Source organism: Scyliorhinus torazame, chromosome 12, assembly GCF_047496885.1.
Source record: "Scyliorhinus torazame isolate Kashiwa2021f chromosome 12, sScyTor2.1, whole genome shotgun sequence".
NCBI classification, from domain to species: domain Eukaryota; kingdom Metazoa; phylum Chordata; class Chondrichthyes; order Carcharhiniformes; family Scyliorhinidae; genus Scyliorhinus; species Scyliorhinus torazame.
Genome location: NC_092718.1, coordinates 171887022 through 171913322, shown reverse-complemented (window position 1 = coordinate 171913322; position 26301 = coordinate 171887022). Strand labels below are relative to the sequence as shown.

Genomic DNA, 26301 nt, shown 5'->3' with positions numbered 1-26301 from the left:
AGTGGGGCTTGTTCAAGGATCAGCTACTGCGTGTTCTTGATAAGTATGTACCGGTCAGACAGGGAGGAAGGCGTCGAGCGAGGGAACCGTGGTTTACCAGGGAAGTGGAATCTCTTGTTAAGAGGAAGAAGGAGGCCTATGTGAAGATGAAGTGTGAAGTTTCGGTTGGGGCGATGGATAGTTACAAGGTAGCGAGGAAGGATCTAAAGAGAGAGCTAAGACGAGCAAGGAGGGGACATGAGAAGTATTTGGCAGGAAGGATCAAGGAAAACCCAAAAGCTTTCTATAGGTATGTCAGGAATAAGCGAATGACTAGGGAAAGAGTAGGACCAGTCAAGGACAGGGATGGGAAATTGTGTGTGGAGTCTGAAGAGATAGGCGAGATACTAAATGAATATTTTTCGTCAGTATTCACTCAGGAAAAAGATAATGTTGTGGAGGAGAATGCTGAGCCCCAGGCTAATAGAATAGATGGCATTGAGGTACGTAGGGAAGAGGTGTTGGCAATTCTGGACAGGCTGAAAATAGATAAGTCCCCGGGACCTGATGGGATTTATCCTAGGATTCTATGGGAGGCCAGGGAAGAGATTGCTGGACCTTTGGCTTTGATTTTTATGTCATCATTGGCTACAGGAATAGTGCCAGAGGACTGGAGGACAGCAAATGTGGTCCCTTTGTTCAAAAAGGGGAGCAGAGACAACCCCGGCAACTATAGACCGGTGAGCCTCACGTCTGTAGTGGGTAAAGTCTTGGAGGGGATTATAAGGGACAAGATTTATAATCATCTAGATAGGAATGATATGATCAGGGATAGTCAGCATGGCTTTGTGAAGGGTAGGTCATGCCTCACAAACCTTATTGAGTTCTTTGAGAAGGTGACTGAACAGGTAGACGAGGGTAGAGCAGTTGATGTGGTGTATATGGATTTCAGCAAAGCGTTTGATAAGGTTCCCCACGGTAGGCTATTGCAAAAAATACGGAGGCTGGGGATTAAGGGTGATTTAGAGATGTGGATCAGAAATTGGCTAGCTGAAAGAAGACAGAGGGTGGTGGTTGATGGGAAATGTTCAGAATGGAGTACAGTCACAAGTGGAGTACCACAAGGATCTGTTCTGGGGCCGTTGCTGTTTGTCATTTTTATCAATGACCTAGAGGAAGGCACAGAAGGGTGGGTGAGTAAATTTGCAGATGATACTAAAGTAGGTGGTGTTGTCGATAGTGTGGAAGGATGTAGCAGGTTACAGAGGGATATAGATAAGCTGCAGAGCTGGGCTGAGAGGTGGCAAATGGAGTTTAATGTAGAGAAGTGTGAGGTGATTCACTTTGGAAGGAATAACAGGAATGCGGAATATTTGGCTAATGGTAAAGTTCTTGAAAGTGTGGCTGAGCAGAGGGATCTAGGTGTCCATGTACATAGATCCCTGAAAGTTGCCACCCAGGTTGATAGGGTTGTGAAGAAGGCCTATGGAGTGTTGGCCTTTATTGGTAGAGGGATTGAGTTCCGGAGTCGGGAGGTCATGTTGCAGCTGTACAGAACTCTGGTCCGGCCGCATTTGGAGTATTGCGTACAGTTCTGGTCACCGCATTATAGGAAGGACGTGGAGGCTTTGGAGCGGGTGCAGAGGAGATTTACCAGGATGTTGCCTGGTATGGAGGGAAAATCTTATGAGGAAAGGCTGACGGACTTGAGGTTGTTTTCGTTGGAGAGAAGAAGGTTAAGAGGAGACTTAATAGAGGCATACAAAATGATCAGGGGGTTGGATAGGGTGGACAGTGAGAGCCTTCTCCCGCAGATGGATATGGCTGGCACGAGGGGACATAACTTTAAACTGAGGGGTAATAGATATAGGACAGAGGTCAGAGGTAGGTTCTTTACGCAAAGAGTAGTGAGGCCGTGGAATGCCCTACCTGCTACAGTAGTGAACTCGCCAACATTGAGGGCATTTAAAAGTTTATTGGATAAACATATGGATGATAATGGCATAGTGTAGGTTAGATGGCTTTTGTTTCGGTGCAACATCGTGGGCCGAAGGGCCTGTACTGCGCTGTATTGTTCTATGTTCTATGTTCTATAAACTCCCACCCCCCACAACACCTCCCCCCTCCCCCTCCCCGGGCACATCACCTGCAAGGTGCCCATGCCTCACTTAGACTGATACCCATGCACCTGGAGTCGTCATGCATTTCCTTCCAGCAAATGATGTGGCATCCCTTCCACCCCCTTGTTTGTGAGCTTTTCATGCAGTATTGTTGGGGTTCAGCTTCCCTCCCCTTGGGCTTCCTACTGTGTTGCATTGTTCGTCATCCCCATCTACCTCCTTGCCCCTCCATGTGCCATCATGAGCGATTGCCCTTCCACCCCCTCTTACTTGCAGAGCCCTCCTTCCACTTCGTCTTCTTGTCATCATCAGGTCACCCTTCCCCACTCATCCCCACCCTGGCCTCATCTTACACTTGATCCCTGATTGAACTGAACTTTGTTGCAGTGGCTGTATGAGTCTCACAACACACAGTTGTCCAGATAGACATTGGTGTGTGTGATGCACGATCAATTACACTCAAGACGAAGTGATTTCATAACTGAAGGCTTTAATCGACTAGAACTTGTTCCCCAGCAGCTTCGGTACAGAAAGTGAAGGCTGCTGGGACGGCACCGATTCTTATACTCCGCCTGTCAGGGCGGAGCTACGTATCAACAGCCAATGGTAAACTCCTAGGTTTAACCAATGGTCATCAGCCTCTTAGGTACCGCAATACCTGATAATACCACATTCACCCCCTGTTAAAAAAGAGTCCGGGCGCGGGTGGTGGCCAGTGGTAACAATCGCCTTTAACATGGTATGATCAGATATGGAGGTACCGTAGTACCTCCTTACAGAGCTGTCGAGAATATTTACAAAGTGTTCGTTCACGGTTAAAGTCACAGCGAAGCAATCAGTCGATCAGATGGCCTGGTCGTCCTTCTGGATCGTCTGGGCTTCGGTGGTGATTCTGGTGGGGGTCCAGGTGGTTGCGACTCCGGGAGCGTGGTTTCGGCCTCCCTGGCAGCTTCGTCACCCGTAGGCGGCGCTGTTGGGGCAAACGGTTGACACGGGGGGGGGGGCGTCTGTAGGGGGCGTCGGTGGGTGGGCGGGCCTAGGCAGGAGCGGCGGGAGTACTGACCCTCCAGTGAGGTGCTGTGGGGGGGGGGTAATGGTTTGGGTGCGCGTGGTGTTCCGGCGGGCGCCAGGTCCCGTAGGGAGACCGTATCTTGCCGGCTGTCAGGGAACGCCACATAGGCGTACTGGGGGTTAGCGTGCAGCAGGTGGACTCTCTCGAACAACGGGTCCGACATGTGCACCCGCACATGCTTCCGAAGCAGGATGGGTCCGGGTGTCGCGAGCCAGGCTGGGAGCGAGGTCCCAGAGGAGGACTTCCTGGGGGAAACAACTGACGTTCATGCGGTGTGGAGGGCCACCGGGAGGACATCTTGCCAGCGGGAGACTGGGAGATCCCTGGACCATAGGGCCAGTAGAACAGTCTTCCAGACCGTTCCATTCTCCATCTCCACCTGTCCGTTTCCCCGGGGGTTGTAACTGGTTGTCCTGCTTGAGGCAATGCCCCTCCTGAGCAGGAATTGACGCAGTTCGTTGCTCATAAAGGAGGACACCCTATTACTGTGTATGTACGCGGGGAAACCGAACAAATGCCCTGGAGGGCCTTGATGTCGGTGGTTGCGGTCATGTCTGGGCAGGGGATGGCGAATGGGAACCGGGAGTACTCGTCAATCACGTTCAGGAACTATGTGTTGTGGTCGATGGAGGGGAGGGGGCCTTTGAAATCCATGTTGAGGCATTCTAAGGGACGGGTAGCCTTTATCAGGTGCACCCTCTCTGGCCGGTAGAAGTGCGGTTTGCACTCCGCGCAGATTTGGCAGTCCCTGGTGAATGTCCTGACCTCCTCGATGGAGTAGGGCAAGTTGCGGGTCTTGATGAAGTGGACGAAACGAGTGACCCCCGGGTGGCAAAGGTCCTCGTGGAGGGCTCGGAGGCGGTCCACTTGTGCAGTGGCACAAGTGCCACGGGACAGGGCATTAGGAGGCTTGTTTAGCTTCCCAGGATGGTACAAGATCTCGTAGTTGAAGGTGGAGAGTTCTATCCTCCACCGCAAGATCTTGTCGTTTTTAATCTTGCCCCGCTGTGCATTTTTTAACATGAAAGCAACCGACCGTTGGTCCGTGAGGAGAGTGAATCTCCTGCCGGCTAGGTAATGCCTCCAATGTCTCACAGCTTCAACTATGGCTTGTGCCTCTTTTCCGACCGAGGAATGGCGAATTTCGGAAGCACGGAGGGTACGGGAGAAGAAGGCCACGGGCCTGCCCTCTTGGTTGAGGGTGGCCGCCAGAGCTACGTCGGACGCATCGCTCTCGACCTGGAAGGGGAGGGACTCGTCGATGGCACGCATCGTGGCCTTTGCAATGTCTGCTTTGATGCGGCTGAAGGCCTGTTGGGCCTCCGTCGACAGGGGGAAGGTTGTGGACTGGATTAAGGGTCGGGCTTTGTCTGTGTACTTGGGGACCCACTGTGCGTAATAACTGAAAAACCCGAGGCAGCGCTTCAGGGCCTTGGGGCAGTGAGGGAGGAGGAACTCCATAAGGGGGCGCATGCGCTCAGGGTCGGGGCCTATAACTCCACTTCGCACTACGTAGCCTAGAATGGCTAGACGGTCGGTGCTAAATACGCATTTATCCTTATTGTACATTAAGTTAAGGATTTTCGCGGTCTGGAGAAATTTGCGGAGGTTGGTGTCGTGGTCCTGCTGGTCATGACCGCAGATGGTGACGTTATCCAGATACGGGAAAGTTGCGCGTAAGCCGTACCGGTCAACCATTCGGTCCATCTCTCACTGGAAGACCGAGACCCCATTAGTGACACCAAAGGGAACTCTTAAAAATTGATAGAGCCGCCCATCTGCTTCGAAGGCAGTGTACTTGCAGTCACTATTACGGAGGGGTAGCTGGTGGTAGGCGGACTTGAGATCCGCCGTGGAGAAGACCTTGTATTGCGCGATCCTGTTTACCAGGTTGGCTATACGGGGAAGAGGGTACGCGTCCAGCTGCGTAAACCTGTTGATGGTCTGACTGTAGTCAATGACCATCCTATGTTTCTCCCCGGTCTTTACCACCACTACTTGAGCTCTCCAAGGACTGTTGCTCGCTTCGATGACCCCTTCCCTCAGCAGCCTTTGGACCTCTGACCTGATGAAGGTCCGGTCCTGGGCACTGTACCGTCTGCTCCTGGTGGCGACGGTTTGCAATCCGGGGTGAGGTTCGCAAACAGGGAAGGCGGGTCGACCTTAAGGGTCGCGAGGCCGCAGACAGTAAGGGGGGGGTATAGGGCTGCCGAATTTAACGGTCAGGCTTTGCAAGTTACATTGGAAGTCCAACCCCAGGAGCGTAGCCGCGCAGAGGTGCGGCAGGACATAAAGGCGGAAATTGTTGAATCTCCTGCCTTGGACAGTGAGGTTCGCTAGGTAGAACCCCTTTATCTCCACCAAGTGTGATCCGGAGGCCAGGGAGATCCTTTGGTTTACAGGGTGGGTAACAAGTGAACAGCGCCTTACCGTGTCGGGGTGAACAAAGCTTTCCATGCTCCCAGAGTCAATCAGGCAAGACGTCTCGTGGCCGTTGATGAAGACCATTGTTATTGCTGTTGCGAGTGTCCGAGGTCGTCCTTGGTCCAGTGTCACCGAGGCCAGATGAAGCAGTTGAGAGTTCTGATCGGGCAGCATGTAGTCGGCCGTGCTGGGGGCCTGGGGCCCCATCCAAGATGGCGTCTCCCATGGGTCGCACATGGTGGCCGGGGATGGACAAGATGGGGGCGGGGATGGACAAAATGGCGGCGCCCACCCGTCCAGCATGGTGTCCGGGGGGCATGATGGCCGCGCCCGTGTGTCGCACGTGGCCCTAGGATAGGGGGGTGGCGGTGAGCGCTGGCCGGTCGGGGCCTGAAGGTTGGGTTGCCGCGGCGGTCCGGAGTCGCTGGAGCCCGCAGCCACGGCGCGGGCCTGGCAGACCCCCACAAAGTGGCCCTTCTTGCCACACCTTTTGCAGGTGGCGGTGCGGGCCGGGCAGCGCGGGCTGGGATGATTCACTTACCTGCAGAAGAAACAGCGGGGCCCGGAGGCGTGAGCGGGCTGTCTCGCAGCACAGGCCTGCGGGGTCAGGGGGAAGGTCTGTGGGGCTGCCGCTGCGGGGTGCCACGCAGCCCAGGGGGCTGCTGCACGGTTGGGCGCATAGGACTGCGCGTTTTGGGAGGCTACGTCCATGGACCCTGCCAGGGCCCGTGCCTCTCTAAGTCCCAGAGTGTCCTTTTCTAGGAGTCTTTGGCGGATCACTGAGGAGCTCATACCTGCTACGAAGGCATCCCTGATTAAACGTTCCATGTGCTCGCTCCCCGAAACTTGCGGGCAGCCACAGTTTCGGCCCAGCACCAGTAGCGCCCGGTAGAAATCCTCCAACGATTCCCCGGCTTTGCCGTCTAGTTGCAAGCAGGTGAAGTGTGTAGACCTGATTTACAGGGCGGATATAATGTCCTTTTAACAGTTTGATCGCGGCATCATAGTCCTCCGCCTCCTCGATAAGGGTGTAGATCCCAGGGCTGACCCTTGAGCGCAGGAGATGCATTTTCTGTCCTTCTGAGGGGGTGCCTCCGGCCGTCTCGAGGTAGCCTTTAAAGCACGCCAGCCAGTGTTTAAATATTGCAGCCGAGTTCTCCGCGTGGGGACTGAGTTGTAGACACTCCGGCTTGATTCGGAGATCCATCCTTCCAGCTTAAGTCTAGTCGATTAAATTGATGCACGATCAATTATACCCAAAACAAAGTGATTTCATAACTGAAGGCTTTAATCGACTAGAACTTGTTCCCCAGCAGCTTCGGTACAGAAAGTGAAGGCTGCTGGGACGGCACCGGTTCTTATACTCCTCCGCCTGTCAATGCGTAGCTACGTATCAACAGCCAATGGTAAACTCCTAGGTTTAACCAATGGTCATCAGCCTCTTAGGTACCGCAATACCTGATAATACCACAGTGTGGCACCAGTGATCAGATGATCCCTGTACTCCTCCACCCCAGTCGCTGCACTGATCCGAGTCAGTGACACAGGCAAGTCTGTGAGTCCGACAGCACAGTGACATCGATGAAGGTCAGTTCGACACGGATATGGAGGCAGGAACTGGTCTTCCCCCAGCAGATTGGTGTACAGCGCATCAGGAACGGTGCAGGAGTAGGGAAGTGTTGCACTTACCTCAAAGTCTCTTGCGAACTGAGGACGGCATTGTACACACCGTTCTTTCGCAATTTTGTTTTAGACCAACACATGATGTGACAAAAGGAAGGCCTGTTTCAGCGAGCATTCACGAGGTTCAAAGAATGGAAATAGCTTCACGCACCAACCAGCTGGAAGAGCGACCTGCCATTAACCCACCACAAGAGAGAACTGCAATGTGATTTTACGCTGGTGGTTTTCCGACTTTATGGCTCCCGTTAGATTCTTCACTCTGGCCTGTCACCAAACCCACAGCAGTAGGATGGGAGAATTCTGCACAATGTATCTGAGCCAACACCAACATCAATAGAAAGAATCGCAGAATCACGAACAATGCGAGCATCTTTTCCCTGGTGAAAAATTAAAACATTTTAAACTAGGCACAGTTAAATGGCAAGACGGTGGAACAAATACTGGCCGGGATTCTCCGGGTGGGATTCTGTGATCCTGAGGCTAAGTGTTGACGCCGTCGGAAACACCGTCACGTTTCTCGACGACGTCAACACGGCCTCAGGATCAGCAATTCTGGCCCCTGCAGGGAGCCAGCACGGCACTGGAGCGGTTCACGCCGCTCCAGCTGCTGATCCCGGCGTGAACCCGGGCGCCGTGAGATCCGCTCATGCGCAGTGGCACCGGCACCAACGGGCGCATGTGCAGTGGCTTCCTTCAACGCGCCGGCCCGCCGATCGGTGGGCCCCGATTGCGGGACAGGCCACATCAGAGGCCCCCCAAAGAGTCGGACCCCCCCCCCCCCCCCACAGGTCGCCCCCCCCCTGACCCTTCCACGCCGAGTTCCCGCCGGCTGAGAGCAGGTGTGGATGGCGCCGGCAGTACTCTGCGTTTTTACGCTTGGCCCATCCCGGGCCGAGAATCAGCAGGCTGGCCGCGTAGAGTGACCCCCGACTGGTGCCATACCAACCACGCCAGCGCCAATGGCGCTGATTCTCCGCTGCGGAGAATCGCGTGCCGGCGTCGGGGCGGCGTGGCACGATTCGCGCTGGTAGCGGGGATTCTCCGGCCCGGCCCCGGGCTGAGAGAATCCCGCCCAATATTTGGGCAACATTTAACGTGCAACGAAGTGTCCCATTTTGGGTGCATGTAGCGAGGTCTTTCTCAGCGAGAATGACCCTGCTATCAAATGGGTTTTGTTGTTTTTTGTGTCAAGAATGCCTGCAGAGATCAGGGCGCCATTTCTAAATACCTCCCTGATCTCTCAGCCCCTTTGGCCATCTTGGCACTGCCAGGATGTCCAGGTGACAGCTCCAATCAATCCGAGTGTCGCGTATCTCACGTGAGACCTCCTGCGATATTTAACAGTCTTGTCGCGTCACCGAGTCGGGCGCAATGACGCCGTATGATCACACCCTAAATATTGCCATTGGAACTGAATAGTATGCAATTCCCGTTCCCGTTGGAGGCGCTATAGTGAGTCAGGACATGCTAATGGGCCAGCACTCTGCCCATGTAAATCGAGAGCAATTCCCATTTCCGCTGCCGCCTGACTCGCTTGGGTCATATTAGTGCTGGAGAGCCTGACAAGCAGGAGCTGCTTATAAACATTCCGCTCCCCACATATTCTAATTCCAGCCAAAAAGATGGCTTCACGGAGGCCTGCACTATGCTTCCTGGAGACTGAGCTGGACAGAATGTTAGACGCAGTGGTGGAGAGGAGGGACACCCTCTTTCCCAGGGTGGGGCGGAGACTAAAGCCGGCTGTTACCAACAGCACCTGGGAGGAGGTGGTAGAGGTTATCAGTGCTGCCCGCCTCATGAGGAGGACTGGAATCCAGTGCCGAAAAAAGATGAAAGAATTCCCCAGGACAGCTTGGGTGAGTCGTCCCCTCTGTGCCCCTGACATCACTCCCGTCCCTCACACCTCAAATCACTCCCCAATCCCTAAGCGGCCAACCACACCCTACCGGCCTGGATCTTCCTTGCAATCCACCCTCCACCAAACCCCAACAGCGGTATTGCATAGAATCTCTACAGGTCAGAAGGAGGCCATTCGGCCCATCGAGTCTGCACCGACCTCCTCGAATGAGCACTCTGCCCATCCACAAGTGTCCATCCCTACTTATCCCCGTAATCCCACCTCCTAACCTGCCCATCCATGGACATTAAGGGACAATTTAACATGGTCAATCCCTCAGGAAGGCAGACAGCATTGTCAGAGACCCCTCATATCCAGGCTCTGCCCTCCTTCAGACCCTTCCATCAGGCAGAAGATACAGAAGTCTGAAGACCCGCACATCCAGAGGAACAGATTCTTCCCCACAGCTACTAGACTCCTCAACGACTCTCCCTTGAACTGATCTGTTCCCTGTAGAACACTATTCATGATGCCCCCTGCTGCTCTTGCTCATGTCTTGCTTTGTTTGGCCCTTGTTCCACACTGTAATCAATCACTGTTTGTTGATGTTCCATTTGTCAATGTACTCTGTTGATTATTCTTTTGTATACTATGTACATACTGTGTAATTTCCCTTGGCCGCAGAAAAATATTTTTCACTGTACTTCAGTACATGTGACAATAAATATCAATCAATCAAACCTAACCCGCACATCTTTGGATTGTGGAAGGAAACCGGAGCACCCGGAGGAAACCCACTCAGTCACGGGGAAAACGGGAAACTCCACACAGTCAGCAACCCCTGGCCGGAATTGTACCTGGGACCCTGGTGCTCTGAGGCAGCAGTGCTAACCACTGTGGTACCGTGCCGCCCATGCAGTGGCCTCTTTGGCCAGGTGTCTTGCATACACATTTAATTAGCTATAGACCCCCCTCTCCCCCACATAGGGCTCACCTCCATGCGTCTCATCTTGTCCTTTCGGTGTCCTCTTAGGGTAAGGTGGCTCAAATTAGGCAAAAGAGCCAGAAGATATCCTGTCCTGCGTGTGCAGACCCTTGTGGAGCAGAGGGCAGTGGAGCTAGCGGATGAGCTAACGGGTGAATCCGAGGAAAGGGGAGTAACTGACACGGAGGTGGGTATGCAGGGGCAGCACGGGGGGCTTTTCACAGTAACTTCATTGCAGTGTTAATGTACGCCTAGTTGTGACAATAATAAAGGTTATTATTATGCAGCAATCAAATGAGAGCACAGTGCAAATTTGATGTCCCTTTGAGTAAGTGAGACACCCTTCTCCCACAGACCAGTCCATCCCAAGATCTCACCATGTTTTTTTGTCTCTCGTCTTGCAGGATCATTAACAGACGAGGCCGGGCCGTCTGGGAGCGTTCTCCCCCAGCTACACCCAGAGCACCAGGCCGGGAAGACTGCTGTCACCTGTACCCTCCACCATCGCAGAGACTATCACTTTGGTGGGGCATTTTAGTGAAGAGATTCCTGGGTCACCTTCTGAGGAGCACTTCATACATGCAAGTGGCAAGAGCATGGAATATACTCTGGGTGGGGGACGTCAATGTTCATCACCCAGAGTGGCTCTATAGCACCATTACTTTTTTTATTCTTTCGGAGGTGTGGACGTTGCTGGCTGGGCCATTATTTATTGCCCATCCCTAATTGCCCTTTAGAAGGTGGTGATGAGCTACCTTCTTGAACCGCTGCACTCCGAATAGTGTAGGTACACTCGCAGTGCTGTTTGGGAGGGAATTCCAGGATCTTGACTCAGCAACAGTGAAGGAACGGTGATATATTTATAAGTCAGGATGGTGAGTAGCTTAAAGGGGAAATACCATGGTGGTGCTCCCAGGTATCTGCTGCCCTTGTCCTTTTAGCTGGTAGTGGACTAGATTTGGAAGGAGCTGCCTCAGGTGAGTTCCTTCAGTGCATCCTGTAGAGGGTACACACTGCTGCACTGTACGTTGGTGGTGGAGGGAGTAAATGTTTGTGGATAGGTGCCAATTTAGCGGGCAGCTTCATCTTGGATAGTTTCAAGTTTCTTGAGTGTTGTAGGAACTTCAGCCATCCAGACAAGGTGAGTTATTCCATCATATTCCTGATTTGTGCCTTGAAGTTTGTTGACAAGCTTTGGGGAGTCAGGAAGTGAGTTACTTGCTGAAGTGAGTTACTGGCCTTTAACCTGCTCTTGTAGCTACAGTATTTGCATGGCTAGTCTCGTTCAGTTTCTGATTAAATGTTTAAGTTGCCATGGTCCCAGATGACCATAGGCTGTGTGATGAACGGTTACTGCCTTATCATCATGTAAGGTGATGTCCCCTTTAAGACCAGGCTTGGACCCCTGGAGACTCCACCTCTGGCTCCGCCCATCTGTGAGCCATATATAAAGGGCTGCCTCATGGGCTGTGTAGAAGTCAGCACTTGTCTCAGCTCTAACATAGTTCTTAGTCTAATAAAGCCTTCTTTACAGTTTAATCTCTAAGCTTCGTTATTGAGGGTACCTCAGGCTGCTTTCCCCTTTGAGGGGGGAGTGCTGACTGGTGGTGATTTAACCTGAGGATCACCACATTTCAGGCGAGGGCCAAGGTTGAGAAGGCGGGCATTCATGAATAGCCTCAGCTGGTGCGGGAATTGACTCACGCTGTTGGCCTCGCATCACAAACCAGCTGTCCAGCCAGCTGGGCTAAACTGGCCTCTTGTTAAATGTAACCTCCCCAGGATGTTGATAGTGGGGGGTTCAGCAATGGCAATGCTATTGACTGTCAAGAGATGATGGTTAGATTCTCTCTTGTTGGAGACGATCATTGCCTGGCAGTCGAGTGGCATGAATGTTACTTTCTACTTGTCAGTTCAAGCCTGGATATTGTCCAGACCTTGCTGCATTTGGACATGGACTCCTTTCGTATCTGAGGAGTCGCGAATATCACTGAACATTGTGCAATCATCAGAAAATATCCCCACATCTGACCATATGATGGAAGGAAGGTCATTGATGAAGCAGCTGAGGATGGTTGGTCCTAGGACATCATAAGACCAGAAGCCAAAGGAGCAGAATTAGGCCACTCGGCCCATCGAGTCTGCTCCACCATTCAATCATGGCTGATATTTTCTCATTCCCATTCTCCTGCCTTCTGCCATAACCCCTGATCCCCTTACTAAACAAGAACCTATCTATCTCTGTCTTAAAGACACTCAGCGATTTGGCCTTCACAGCCTTCTGTGGCAAAGCGTTCCGCAGATTCACCACCCTCTGGCTGAAGAAATTTCTCCTCATCACTCTTTTAAAGGATTGTCCCTTTAGTCTGAGAGGGTGTCCTCTGGTTCTAGTTTTTCCTACGAGTGGAAACATCCTCTCCACGTCCACTCTATCCAGGCCTCGCAGTATCCTGTAAGTTTCAATAAGATCCCCCCTCATCCTTCTAAACTCCAAGTACAGACCTAGAGTCCCCAACCGTTCCTTACACAACAAGCTCTTCATTCCAGTGAACCTCCTATGGACCCTTTCCAAGGCCAGCACATCCTTCCTTAGATACGGGATCCAAAACTGCTCACAATACTCCAAATGGGCTCTGACTAGAGACTTATAAAGCCTCAGAAGTACATCCCTGGTCTTGTATTCCAGCTCTCTCGACATGAATGCCAATATTGTATTTGCCTTCCTAACTGCTGACTGAACCTCCACGTTAACCTTAAGAGAATTGTGAACAAGGCCACACAAGTCCCTTTGTGCTTCTGATTTCCAAAGAATTTCCCCATTTAGAAAATAGTCTGTGCCTCCATTCCTCTTTCCAAAGTGCATAACCTCACACTTTTCCACGTTATATTTCATCTGCCACTTCTTTGCCCACTCTCCTAGCTTGTCAAAGTCCTTCTGCAGCCCCCCTGCTTCCTCAATACTACCTGTCCCTCTACAGATCTTTGTATCATCTGCAAACATAGCAACAGTGCCTTCAGTTCCTTCTTCCAGATCATTAATGTATTTTGTGAAATGTTGTGATCCCAGCACAGACCCCTGAGGCACACCACTAGTCACCGGCTGCCATCCTGAAAAAGATCTCTTTATCCCCACTCTGCCTTATGTCAGCCAGTCAATCATCTATCCATACCAGGATCTTACCCTGAACACCATGGGCTCTTAACTTATTTAGCAGTCTCCTATGCAGCCTTCAAAGGCCCTCTGGAAATCTAAATAAATCACATCCATTGGTTCTCCTTTGTCTAACTTCCTTGTTGCCTCCTCAAAGAAGTCTAACAGATTTGTGAGACCTGGGGCATCATTCTCCGACCCCCCGCCGGGTCGGAGAATGGCCGTAGGCCGCCGTGAATCCCGCCCCCGCCGAAGTCTCCGCTCCCGGAGATTGGGCGGGGGCGGGAATCGGGCCGCGCCGGTTGGCGGGACCCCCCGTTGGATTCTCCGGCCCGGATGGGCCGAAGTCCCGCCCAGAAATTGCCTGTCCCGCTGGCGTAAATCAAACCTGGTATTTACCGGCGGGACCAGGCGGCATGGGCGGGCTCCGGGGTCCTGTGGGGGGCGCGGGGCGATCTTACCCCGGGGGGTGCCCCCACGGTGGCCTGGCCCGCGATCGGGGCCCACCGATCCGCGGGCGGGCCTGTGCCGTGGGGGCACTCTTTCCCTTCCGCCTCCGCCACGGCCTCCACCATGGCGGAGGCGGAAGAGACTCTCCCCACTGCGCATGCGCGGGAAACTGACAGCGGCCGCTGATGCTACCGCGCATGCGCCGGGAAACTGTCAGCGGCCGCTGACGCTCCCGCGCATGCGCCGCATTTCCGCGCCAGCTGGCGGGGCGGAAATCCCTCCGGCGTCGGCCTAGCCCCTCAATGTTGGGGCTAGGCCGCCAAAGATGCGGAGCATTCCGCACCTTTGGGCCGGCGCGATGCCCGTCTGATTGGCGCCGTGTTTGGCGCCAGTCGGCGGACATCGCGCCGTTGGAGGAGAATTTCGCCCATGACCTCCCTTTGACAAAGCCATGCTGACTCAGTCCTATTTTATCATGCACTTCCAAGTACTCCGCGATCTCAGGCGAGATTCTCCGACCCCCCGCCGGGTCGGAGAATCGCCGGGGGCTGGCGGGAATCCCACCCCTGCCTGTTGCCGAATTCTCCACCACCGGATACTCGGCGGGGGCGGGAATCGCGCCGGTTGGCGGCCCCCCCCCCCGCGATTCTCCGGCCCGGATGGGCCGAAGTCCCGCCGCTTAAATGCCTGTCCCGCCGGCGTAGATTAAACCACCTACCTTACCGGTGGGACAGGGCAGCGCGGGCGGGCTCCGGGTCCTGGGGGGCACGGGGCCCACCGATCCGCGGGCGGGCCTGTGGGGGCACTCTTTCCCTTCCGCCTTTGCCATGGTCTCCACCATGGCGGAGGCGGAAGAGACTCCCTCCACTGCGCATGCGCGGGAATGCTGTCAGCGGCCGCTGACGCTCCCGCGCATGTGCCGCCCGGAGATGTCATTTCCGCGCCAGCTGGCGGGGCACCAAAGGCCTTTTCCGCCAGCTGGCGGGGCGGAAATTCGTCCGGCGCCGGCCTAGCCCCTTAAGGTTGGGGCTCGGCCCCCAAAGATGCAGAGCATTCTGCACCTTTGGGGCGGCGCAATGCCCGACTGATTTGCGCCGTTTTGGGTGCCAGTCGGCGGACATCGCGCCGTTTCCGTAGAATTTCGCCCCTCATCTTTAATAATGGACTCTGAAATCTTACCAATGACCGAAGTCAGGCTAACCGGCCTATAATTTCCTGTCTTCTTCCTCCCTCCCTTCTTAAACAGTGGTGTTACATTCCACCCTCTGGGAACCTTCCTGCCTCCAGTGATTCCTGAAAGATCACCATCAATAACTCCACAATCTCCTCAGCTGTCTCTTTTAGAACCCTGGGGTGTAGTCCATCCGGTCCTGGTGATTTATCCACCTTCAGACCTTTCAGTTTCCCCAGAACCTTCTCCTTAGTGATGGCCACTGCATTCACCTCTGCCTCCTGATTCTCCTGGAGCCCTTGCATCTTACTGGTGTCTTCCACTGTGAAGACTGATGCAAAGTAACTACTCAATGCCTCTGTATTTCTATGTTTCCTATTATTAGTTCTACAGCCACATTTTCCAGCAGTCCAATGTCTATTTTTACCCCTCTCTTACCTTTTTTATGTTGAAAAAAACTATTCCTATCTTCTTTTATATTACTAGCTAGCTTGCACTCATATTTCATCTTCTCTCCCCTTATTGCTTTTTTAGTTGTCCTCTGCTCACTTTTAAAGGATTCCCAATCCTCTGGTATTCCACCAATCCTCACCACTTTGTATGCTTTTTCTTTTGCCTTTATGCTGTCCTTGACTTCCCTTGTCAACCTTGGATGCCTTTTCCTCCCCTGAGCATGTTTCCTCCACCTTGGGATGAATTTCTGTTGTTCCTCTCGAATAACCCCCAAAATCTCCTGCCATTGCTGTTCCACTGTCTTCGCTCCCTTTCCAATGAACTCTGGCCAGCTCCTCCCTCATGTCTTTGTAGTCACCCTTATTTAATTGTAATGCCGTTACATCTGATTCCAGCTTCTCCCTCTCAAACTGCAGGGTAAATTCTTCCCTCTCAAACTGCAGGGTAAATTCTATCATATTGTGGTCACTGCTCCCTATGGGTTCCTTTGCCTTAAGTTCCCTAATCAAGTCTGCCTCATTACACATCACCAAATCCAGAATTCCCTGTTCCCTAGTAGGCTCTATCACAAGCTGCTCCAAAAAAACATCTGTTAGACATACAACAAATTTATTTTCTTGGGATCCACTACCAACCTGATTTTCATAGTCCACCTGCATATTGAAGTCCCCCGTGATTATTGTGAATTTTTTTACATGCTTTCTCTATCTCCTGATTTATTTTCTGCCCCACGTCCTGACTACTGCTAGGGGGCCTGTACATAACTCCCTTCAGGATCTTTTTACCTTTGCAAATCCTCAGCTCTATCCACAGAAATTCTATGCCGTCTGATCCTATATCATTCCTTGCTATCAATTTAACTGTATTTCTTACAAACAATCCAACCCCGCCCCCTTTGCCCATCTGCCTGTCCTTTCGATAGGACACAAATCCTTGGCTTTTTAGATCCCAGACCTGATCCCCTTGCCGCCACGTCTCTGTGATGCCCACAACATCGTATCGGCCAATTTCAATGTGCACAAGAAACTCATTTACCTTGTTATGTATACTGCACGCATTAAAGTACAACACCCTCAGTCCTGCAATGACCATCTCCCTTCTCACACTTTTCAGTTTTTTGCTCTGCCTGAGGGAGATGTTGTCCTCTTATTTTTGTTCTCTATTTCCCCTTCAGTTATTACACCTTCTGCACTAGTGCTCTGGTTCCCACCCCCTGCCATACTAGTTTAAATCCTCCCGAGTGACTCTACCCTGAGGAACTCCGACAGTGACACCTTAGAGCTGAAGTAACTGACCTCCAACAATCAGAACCATTTCCCTTTGTACTAACTATGACTCCAACCAGTAGCGGCAAGGTGGCATTGTGGTTAGCACTGCTGCCTCACAGCGCTGAGGATCCAGATTCGATCCCAGCCCGGGTCACTGTCTGTATGGAGTTTGCACATTCTCCCGTGTCTGTGTGGTCTCACCTCCACAACCCAAAGATGTGCAGGCTAGGTGGATTGACTATGCAAAATTGCCACTAAATGGGATAAAAGAGAATTGGATACTCTAAATTTATTGTTCTTAAAAGTATGACTCTAACCAGGGGAGAGTTTTCTCCGATTCGCATTGTGGCAGGATAACAGAGCTCAGATCTGACCCAATAATTGGACTTAGGTCTGTCTTTTGCATGATGCTGCCCACTTAAGTCCCTGCTTTCACTTAAATAGTGTGGGGTGCCCTTTGGTGTGGTGACATGGGTTTACCACTGTTTCTCCCACTGGCAGGCTGAAACCACATTATGCTTCATTGCCACCACTCCCCCCACCCCCTTGCTGGATTCATAGATATGAGTTGGTCACTGTCGTGTTGGGTGTTCCGATACACAAACGAACCACCACGGTTGTAGATGGTACAACTCTGTTTTATTATTCTGTACAATAATAATTATTAACTTCTGGCTGTGGTTCGTACTTCACCAGCTAACCTGTGGACCCAGCCCTAGCACTATCTTTGTGAGGCACTCAGCACATGGTGTATGTCTGAGTGGCACGCTGTGAGCTCTGTGCTCTGAGCTATCTCCTGGTAGAATGGGCGGGAACTGTGGTGCTCCCTGTTTTATAGTGTGTGTGCTCTCACTGGTGATTGGCCGCGATGTTGTGTGTGTGTTGGTTGGTCCAACTACCTGTCCATCAGTGTGTGTGTGTGTGATTGCACCATGATATCTTAATATGGATATCATGACATCCCCCCTTTTCACAAGGATATGTGCCTACATGGTAATAAATATTGGTGTGTACTGAGTGCATCAGAGTATGTGTGTGCAATATTTACAACATGTACATGAGGCTAAACTATATACATAGGAAGGTGTCAGGTGCAACAGAGCAACGAGGTTGTACCATAAACAAAACAAGTGCAATCATCAAATATCGAAAGAGAACTCCTGGAACGACAAGAAAGAAACAAGTTAACATTATTGCACAACAATGCAGTGAGTCCAATGTGCAAACAGGCTCATAAGTCCAGTCTATTAGGTGGGCGACGAATTCAGGTTGACCGTTAGGGTGGCACACCATTCATCGCCCGGATTAATGCTGTGCACTGGCATCGGCTGGTGTGTCCTACTTGGGACATCCGGTTCCTGTCTATTACTGCAACGTGGAAGGGTTCCCGGTCATCAGTATCACCGGTCTGCACGTCGTCAGGATATGACTCGGTGTATGTGGGCTGAATGGCCCGCACGTCCCTGCGAGGCTGGCGGAATTGCGGAGGGTTGGCAGGTTGAGCTGCTCGGCAGCAAGCAGCGAGTGGCCCACCCTACCACAGCAGAGGCATTGTCGCGTTTTAGCTGGACTTTGCCGCTTTAAGTGTGTGGATCCACAGTTGCCGCACGTCGTGACGTCATGGCATTTGTTGCGCCACCGCGCATGCGCGGTGCGGTCCTGCATAGAGCGCGCCTGCGCATCACGTCCCTCTGCGTCGATGTCCCCTCTTTTGGCGCGTTCAAGGGCGGGAGACCTCAGAAAGTGCGCAAAATGGCCACCCTCTTCCGGGCCGCGGGCCGGGAGGAACTCGATCGACTGGACCTGCTCGGCCTCGTAGGACCCCTGCCGTGCCGATTCGGCCGCCTGGAATTGGGAGTACCGGCCGGTCGCGTTTTCGTGGAGGACGCAGGTTTCGATGGCAGTGGCTAGGGTGAGCCGCTTTATTTTGAGGAGCTGCTGGCGCAGGGTGTCCGAGGTGACCCCAAAAACTATCTGATCCTGAATCATGGAGTCGGAGGTGGCCTCATAGCCGCAGGACTGCGCGAGGATACGGAGGTGTGTCAGATAAGATTGAAAAGGCTCATCCTTACCCTCAGGCGCTGCTGGAAGAGGTACCTCTCGAAGCTCTCATTAACTTCCACGCTGAAGTGTTCCTCAAATTTTAGAAGGACCGTCTTGTACTTTGTCTTGTCCTCGCCTTCCGCGAATGCCAGGGAGTTGTAGACGTGGATGGCGTGTTGCCCCGCCGTGGAGAGGAGGAGGGCGATCTTCCTGGTGTCGGATGCATTCTCCCTGTCTGTGGCTTCTAGGAAGAGCTGGAAGCGCTGTTTAAACAGCTTCCAGTTGACGCCGAGATTTCCAGCGATTTGGAGCGGCTGCGGCGGGCTGATGGTGTCCATGGCGCAGGGCGGCGGATCTCTGGAGAGGTGCAGGTAAGTCTCACAGTCGCTGGCGAGATTCCAGTCCTGGTATCATGTCGTGTTGGGTGTTCCGATACACAAACAAACCAACACGGTTACAGATGGTACAACTCTGTTTTATTATTCTGTACAATAATAATTATTAACTTCTGGCTGTGGGTCGTACTTCACCAGCTAACCTGTGGACCCAGCCCTAGCACTATCTTAGTGAGGCACTCAGCACATGGTGTATGTCTGAGTGGCACGCTGTGAGCTCTGTGCTCTGAGCTATCTCCTGTTAGAATGAGCGGGAACTGTGGTGTTCCCTGTTTTATAGTGCGTGTGCTCTCACTGGTGATTGGCTGTGATGTTGTGTGCGTGTTGGTTGGTCCATCTACCTGTCCATCAGTGTGTGTGTGTGATTGCACCATATGTTAATATGGATATCATGACAGTCACCAACAACAACTTGAATAATAAAATGTCCCAAGGTGTTTCACAGAGACATCATAAAAAATGAGCCACAAAAGGTGATGGCAGGAAAATAGGTGCTTACATATTCATCTCAGGTTCAAATATGACACAGAAGTTGTGAAGTTACCTGGGGGACGAATACAATCAGAGGTGAAGCAACAAAGTCTGCAATAGGGATCACAGACAAAGGCTTCAGTTTTCATGATATTTAATTGGAGGAAATTTTCCACTCATCCAGCATTGATACATGTTGAAACTAATTTTGTGTTCTTTGATGATATTCTCAAGGGGCAGCATGGAGATGGGAAATAGCCAAAGGCCAAAGGTAGATTGTTGGGGGACAGCTGAGATGGTGCTGGGGGCGGTGTTTCCCGCTGGGGGCGGTGTTTCCGGAGTTTCCCGCTGGGGGCAGTGTTTCCCGCCGGTGAGGCGGCTCTCGTGCTGTGTTTGAATACCGCGGCTGTGCTGGGAGACGGTTGGAGTGAGTGAGAGCGGAGCCTGGGCAGGAGGGACGCCCGCAATAGCACATTCACCGAGGGTAGAAGTGCACCTGTGAGTAGCCGGGACAGATAGAGAATGTCACAAATATCACAGTGGGGGGAATTGGCAAAACACGCGAAAGCAAAATGACAAGTTCCTGAAAAGCCGGCTTGGTGGGAATATCAGAGATCAATCAGGTCCCTAACAGGAGGTCTCCCCAAGGCTAATTCATCTGTATCTCACTCAGTAAATGGCTGCCAGCAGGTGTGTGATGTACATACTGATTCCCCCTTGAGTAACCCGCCCCACAATGAGTGCAACCACCCCCAAAATTATTCTGCAGTTCAGTTGCTTTTCGAGACATTGAGGGGTATGGACACGGGGTTGGACTTTTCCCTCTGCATCTTAGCCCTTCAAATTGAGAGAGTTAGTGCAGAGTGAGGTGTGCACCAACACAAAACTCAATACTGCCCCCGCCCCCCCCAAACTGGGTCCAAGCACCAACAGCTGGCACTTTCCCACTCTAGTGCAGCCAATGCAACCACCTCAGCCAACACAAAAAAAACAGAAAAAAGTCAGCAAGTCTCACCGACTCTGTGGAGAGGGAACCAAGAGTTAATATTTTGGGTCGTGATCTTTCATTGACCTGAAACATTAACTCTTGTTTCTCTCTGTATGGATGCTGCCAGACCTTTCTCCGCCTTTTCGGTTTTTATCCCAGATTTCCAACATCCACTGTATTTTGCTTTTGACCTTGCTCAACACCATTGTTCAAGGGCTCCAAACACCACTCCCGGGCGAGACACTTACACCAAGCCAAAAATTCTACTCTCAATGCAGCTTCTCTTAATTTAGGGAGGCCAAATGTAGATTCCGTGATTGCGTTGCTCAGTACGGTGCTGTGACCAAATGTGACTCTGAACCCGGTGTTCGTTGCTGTTATCCCACTCCCATTCTGACTTCTCTGCCGTTGTTCTTCAGCAGTGTTCTATCGAAGCTCAGGGTAAGCACAATGGTCAGCACTGTTGCTTCACAGCTCCAGGGACCCAGGTTCGCATCCTGGCTTGGGTCATTGTTTGTGCAGAGTCTGCACGTTCTCCCCGTGTCTGCGTGGGTTTCCTCTGGGTGCTCCTGTTCCCTCCCACAGTCCAAAGATGTGCAGGTTCGGTGGATTTGCCATGCTAAATTGCCTTTAGTGTCCAAAGAGGTTAGGTGAGGTGACTGGGTTACGGAGATAGAGTGGAGGTGTGGGCTTAAGTAGGGTGTTCTTTCCAAGGGCTGATGCAGACTCGATGGGTCTCCTACACTGTAAATTCGATGAAAAGGACCATAGCTGCCTGTTGGGCACTCTTTGCTATTGAATTAAACAATTTCAGGCTTGAACACAGCTCCTATTCTCTTTTACAGTCAATGGTGATAGAGTAGGATATGTACACAGTGCTTCTGCAGGTGATGGTGAAGCAGAATGGCCTGGTGCTGATTTTCTATTTCCTTCCACCATACTCCTGGGCTACTTGTGGTTGATTTGTTTTGTCAGGTTTTTATGCAGCTTCTCCAACTTGACTGTCTCAACTATTCACGTCAGTTGGGTTTCATATGCCTTTCATCCCTAATGTAACCATTAAATACAATAATAGGCTATTCGGCCCCTTAACACTTCAGTAATAATCTTTATTGGATTGGATTTTGTTTATTGTCACGTGTACCGAGGTACAGTGAAAAGTATTTTTCTGCGAGCAGCTCAACAGATCATTAAGTACATGAAAAGAAAAGGAAATAAAAGAAAATACATAATAGGGCAACAAAAGGTACACTATGTAACTACATAAACACCGGCATCGGGTGAAGCATACAGAGTATGTAGTGATAATGAGGTCAGTCCATAAGAGGGTCGTTTAGGAGTCTGGTAACAGCGGGGAAGAAGCTGTTTTTGAGTCTGTTCGTGTGTATTCTCAGACTTTTGTATCTCCTGCCCGATGGAAGATTTTTGGAGATGTGTACCCCTAGGGATTTGAAACAGCTAACCATCTCCACCTCGGCCCCGTTGATGCTGACAGGGGTGTGTACAGTACTTTGCTTCCTGAAGTCACTGACCAGCATTTTAGTTTTGCTGGCATTGAGGGATGGATTGTTGTCGCTGCACCACTCTACTAGGTTCTCTATCTCCCTCCTGTATTCTGACTGGTCATTATTCGAGATCCGGCCCACTATGGTCGTATCGTCAGCAAACTTGTGGATGAAGTTGGAACCAAATTTTACCACGCAGTCATGTGTGTAGGGGGCTAAGTATGCAGCCTTGCAGGGTCCCGGTATTGAGGATTATTGTGGAGGAGGTGTCGTTGTTTATTTTTACCGACTGGGGTCTGTGGGCCAGAAAGTTGAGGATCCAGTTACAGAGTGAGGAGCCAAGTCCTAGGTTTTGGAGCTTTGATATGAGCTTGGCTGGGATTATGGTGTTGAAGGCGGAGCTGTAGTCAATAAATAGGAGTCCGATGAAGGAGTCCTTGTTGTTGAGATGCTCTGGGGATTAGTGTAGGGCCAGGGAGATGGTGTCTCGGACCGGTTGCGGCGGTATGCGAATTGCAGTAGATCAAGGCGTTCTGGGAGTGTGGAGGTGATGTGCTTCATGACCAACCTCTTGAAGCATTCATTACGACTGAAGTCAGGGGCACCGGACAGTAGTCATTGAGGCACGTTGCCTGGTTCTTCTTTGGCACCGGTATGATAGTGGTCTTCTTGAAGCAGGTGGGGACCTCGGGGCGCGTTAGGGACAGGTTAAAGATGTCCGTGAACACATCTGACAGCTGGTCCGCACAGGCTCTGAGTGCACGACCAGGGATCCCGTCCAGACCAGTCGCCTTCCGAGGGTTCACTTTCAGGAAGGTCGATCTGACTTTGGAAGTTGTGATGGTGGGTATGGGTGTGTTATTGGTTGCTGGGGCACTCGACAGCAGATCGTTGGTTTCCTGCTCGAACCGAGCATAGAATGCATTGAGTTAATCAGGGAGGGGTGCGCTGCTGCTGGAGATGTTGCTCGGCTTCGCTTTGTAGCCCGTTATGTTGTTTAGTCCTTGCCACAATCGGCAAGAGTCTGTAACTAGCTTGGTCTGATATTCTCTCTTGGCATCTCGGATGGCTTTGCGGAGGTCATACCTGGATTTCTTGTAACGGTCAGGGTCGCCTGACTTGAACGCTTCACCTGTCCTTCAGTAGGGAGTCAATCTCATGATTGAGCCATGGTTTCCGGTTGGGGAAGGTATGTACTGCTTTTTTTGGCACGCAGTCGTCCACACATTTGCTGATGAAGTCTGTGACGGTGGTGGCATACTCATTTAAGTTGATCGCTGAGTTCTTAAATATGGTCCAGTTGTGGTAAACCACTGTGTTCCTATATTAAGGGTTGTACGGTAGAACCTGCACTACAGGTTCACCTGGGCCCCTGCATGCTAGCTCCGCCCAGGAGCCGGGTTATAAATATGCGTGGTCTTCAGTTCGCAGCTATTTCATCAGCTGCTGTAGGAGGCCACACTTCAGAGACTAATAAAGCCTCAGTTTGAATTCAACTTCGTCTCCAGCCAAATTGATTGTGCCTCAATTTATTAGTCTCTGATTCAGAAGATGGACCTCCGGATTAAACCAGATCGACTGCAGCTGGATCCACACGCAAGCGATGCCAGAAAGGACTTCCAGCACTGGCTAGCTTGTTTTGAAGCTTATATCAACGCGGCGCCGACCCCTGTTCCAGAAGCTCAGAAGATTCAAATCTTGTACTCCAGTCTCAACTCTAAAATCTTCCCGCTGACGCTATGACTCAACTCAAAGAGAGTTATGAGCAGAAGACGAACACGCTCTTCGCCAGACACGCGCTCGCAACGCGTACTCAACTACCTGGTGAGTCAATCGAGGACTTCTGGAGGGCCCTGATCCCACTAGTTCCGGACTGTGACTGCCAGAACATTACAGCTAAGGAGCACTCAGATCTCCTTATGAGGGACGCTTTTGTAACTGGGATTGGGTCCGATGTTATCAGGCAGCGGCTCCTAGAAGGGGCCACACGCGACCTCGCAGAGACTAAAACACTAGCGCTTTCCATGACGGTCGACCTGTGCAATGTACAGTCCTACGCCCCCAACCGCGCGGCCCACTCCTCCTACGCTTCATGGGCCCCACAGGCAGCCGCCCCAGTGGGGGCGCTACCCACCCAGTACGCCTGCGCTACGCACCAGCCAGTGATCTCCGGGGGGCCCCAATGCTATTTTTACGGCCAATAAAGACACCCCTGCCAATGCTGCCCAGCCCGCACTGCCCTTTGTAAGGCCTGCGGGAAGAAGGGCCACTATGCAGCGGTGTGCCAGGCCCGCTCAGCGGCAGCGGTCGCCTCCCCCCCCTGGTCACGGACAATGGGCGCTGCTATCCTCCCCAGGCCATGTGCGAGCAATGGGCGCCGCCATCTTCACCCCCACACAATACGTGCGTTTCATGGGTGCCGCCATCTTGCTCCACCCCCCAACGTGCGTTCCATGGGCGCCGCCATTTTGTGACCCCCCCCCCCAGGATCTCCGGGCGCCGCCATCTTGTCCACCCCGCAGCACACGGAGACCAACGGCGTTTCAGGATCCCGACGCAGCGGCCGCCTCACTACCCGACGATCAACCACGACTCGCATCCATGGTTATCGACCAGTCCAGACCACACTCTCTGACCAATGCATCCACCAGCGTGAAAGTCAACGGCCACGTGACCTCCTGCCTACTGGACTCCGGGAGCACCGAGAGCTTTGTACATCCAAATACGGTAAGGCGCTGCTCCCTTAAGGTACACCGTACCAATCAAAGTACCTCCCTGGCCTCCGGATCCCATCGCGTAGCGATCTGGGGGTACTGCACGGTCACGCTCACTGTCCAAAGCGTAGAGTTCCACGGTTTTCGCCTTTACATCCTCCCTAACCTCTGCACTGCACTTATCCTAGGCCTGGATTTTCAGTGCAACCTCCAGAGCATGACCCTTAAATTCGGCGGACCCTTACCACCCCTCACTGTGTGCGGTCTCACGACCCGAAAGGTCGATCCTCCTTCCCTCTTTGCCAATCTAACTCCAGATTGCAAACCCGTCGCTACCAGGTGCAGACGGTACAGCACCCAGGATAAGGCCTTCATCAGGTCCGAGGTCCAGCGGTTGCTTCAGGAGGGAGTCATCGAGGCCAGCAACAGCCCCTGGAGAGCTCAAGTGGTAGTGGTTAAGTCTGGGGAGAAAAATCGAATGGTCGTGGACTACAGCCAGACCATCAACAGGTACATGCAGCTCAATGCGTACCCCCTCCCCCACTGCCCCAAGGCCCTCAAATGCTGCCTGGGGTTCTCGGATTACGCTCAGTGGGTCCCAAACTATGTGGACAAGGCCCGCCCACTCATACAGTCCACTCCTTTCCCCTTGACGGCCGAGGCCCAACAGGCCTTCGCCCGGATCAGAGTTGATATTGCCAAAGCTGGAATGCACGCTGTCGACGAAACACTTTCTTTCCAAATAGAAAGCGACACTTCGGACGTCGCCCTTGCCGCCACCCTCAACCAGGCAGGCAGGCCCATGGCATTCTTTTCCCGCACCCTCCATGCCTCCGAAACTCGGCACTCATCTGTCGAAGTTGAGGCTGAGCGACATTGGAAGCAATACCTGGCCTGCAGGAGATTCACTCTCCTCATTGACCAACGGTCGGTAGCCTTCATGTTCAACAACACGCAGCGGGGCAAGATCAACAATAACAAAATCTTGCAGAAGAGAATCAAGCTCTCCACCTATAACTAGGAGATTAAGTAACGCCCTGGCAAACTCAACGAGCCCCCAGTTGCCCTATCCCGAGGTACATGTGCCAGGGCACAGGGAGACCGACTCCGGACCCTGCACGACAGCCTTTGTCACCCAGGGGTCACTCGGTTGTACCACTTCATTAAGGCACAAAATTTGCCCAACCCCGTCGATGAAGTAAGGACGATCACCAGGGACTGTCAGGTCTGTGCGGAGTGCAAACCGCACTTCTACCGGCCGGACCGCGTGCACCTGGTGAAGGCCTCCCGCCCCTTTGAACGCCTCAGCGTGGATTTTAAAGGCTCCCTCCCCTCCTCCGACTGACACACGTATTTCCTCAGTGTGATCGATGAATACTCCCGTTTTCCCTTCGCCATCCCATGCCCCGATATGACGTCTGCCACCGTCATTAAAGCCCTTAATTCTATCTTCACTCTGTTCGGCTTCCCCGCCTACATCCACAGTGACAGGGGATCCTCATTCATGAGTGATGAGTTACGTCAGTTCCTGCTCAGCAGGGGTATCGCCTCCAGCAGAACGACGAGCTACAACCCCCGGGGAAACGGACAGG

The 26301-nt window shown here is 52.3% G+C and overlaps 1 protein-coding gene across 1 annotated transcript in view; it reads right to left on the bottom strand.

Moving 5' to 3' along the window:
• The window catches only part of LOC140386745 (fibrinogen-like protein 1-like protein), a 241160-nt gene that overhangs the window by 87395 nt on the left and 127464 nt on the right, over window positions 1-26301 (bottom strand). The window lies entirely within an intron of this gene.